We start from the raw sequence: 1,316 nt of genomic DNA, 5'->3' as shown, positions 1-1,316 counted from the left end.
CCAGACTGGTCCACAGACTGTGAGCTGGCTTGGGCTGACAGCAGGCTACCTGATGTTTCCACAGACTGAGAGCTGGCTTGGGCTGGTTGTTGGATGCCAGACTGGCCCACAGACTGAGAGCTGGCTTGGGCTGATTGCAGGCCACTGGACTGGTCCACAGATTGCGAGACAGCTTGTTCGGAGTTCTGGCTGCTGGCTTGAGATGATTGTTGGAGGCTGGGCCGGGCCCCAAGTCGGTATCTTGCCTGTGCTAGCTGCACTCCACTAGGCTGAACTGTGGAACCATAGTGTGACTGCACTAGTTGCTGGCCACTCAGTAATGGCACAAGTCTATATCCAAAGCTGGCTTGCCCTAACTGATAGCTGGGTTGTGAGGACTCATTTCTCTGCTGCAAAGGCTTGACCAAAAAGTTAGAACTTGAAATCTGGACTGGCCTGTTACCAGAAAATAACTTGGAAACAACTTGAAGTCCATTTCTCTGAGGCTTGACAATGGGCTGCACTGCAGACTGGTAGCTGACTTCCACTATTTGGCCACTGGACTGGGAGCTGTTCTGCAATATTTGCTGGCTACTAGACACCACAGACTCATTACTAGACTGTACTACAGTTTCATAGTTGAGCTGTGTTGGCTCAGGTAGAGACTCAATGTGCATACTTGCACCCATTGCAGTGGTCACAGAACCAGAAACGAGACTGCCACTACCAGCTGAAGATATCAGAGATCCTTGAAGTTGACTACTAGCATCAGAGTCAGAACCAGGCTTATATACATTAGTCACTGGTCCAAAAACAGAAGAGCCATTTTGAGGACTATAGCTATATACACCCTTAACTTGTGCAGCACTGTAAGTGTTACTCCTTGATCTCTGAGGACTGATGGGATTTGATACATCAGCACCATACCAGCTGTAGGAACTTCGTGGCTTCACATCCTGCTTGGGGAAACCAGCCTCATTGTATACAGGATAACCACTCCTGACAAAGCCACCAACTAGAAGAAAATAGAAAAGGGAAAAGAAAGAATCAAACAGACATGCTAGCAAACATGAATTATAGAACTTGCCTGGATAAACCTTACCACTTCCAAAATGGTCACAGACACAAAGACTGAGAAGTGCTAAAGAAAAACTGTAGATGAAAAAAAAAAAAAATGAAAAAAACATATTAGATGAGTGCCACTAGTTAACAAATGCCAAATACTACAATTTATCATCATACCTTAAGAGTCGGCTAGTGGAACCCTCCATGGCCAAACAAAAATACAACAACTACCACTTCAACAACACCAGTAAAAATTCATATAAAAAAACATA

General features: G+C 45.1%; 1 long non-coding RNA gene across 1 annotated transcript; it reads right to left on the bottom strand.

Annotated features, from left to right (window-relative positions):
• Positions 1–823: 823 nt before the first annotated feature.
• On the bottom strand, positions 824–1,316 carry LOC307162530. The gene is made up of 3 exons (XR_013821936.1): positions 1,222–1,316; positions 1,082–1,131; positions 824–994 (listed from the first exon to the last, which is right to left on the bottom strand). It is a non-coding gene; the product is annotated as an uncharacterized lncRNA (long non-coding RNA).

The sequence above is a fragment of the Squalius cephalus genome, assembly GCF_949319135.1.
Source record: "Squalius cephalus genome assembly, chromosome: 8".
In the NCBI taxonomy this organism is placed as follows: Eukaryota; Metazoa; Chordata; class Actinopteri; order Cypriniformes; family Leuciscidae; genus Squalius; species Squalius cephalus.
Note: the sequence above shows the minus strand (reverse complement) of the source record. Positions and strands in the feature narration are given on the sequence as shown.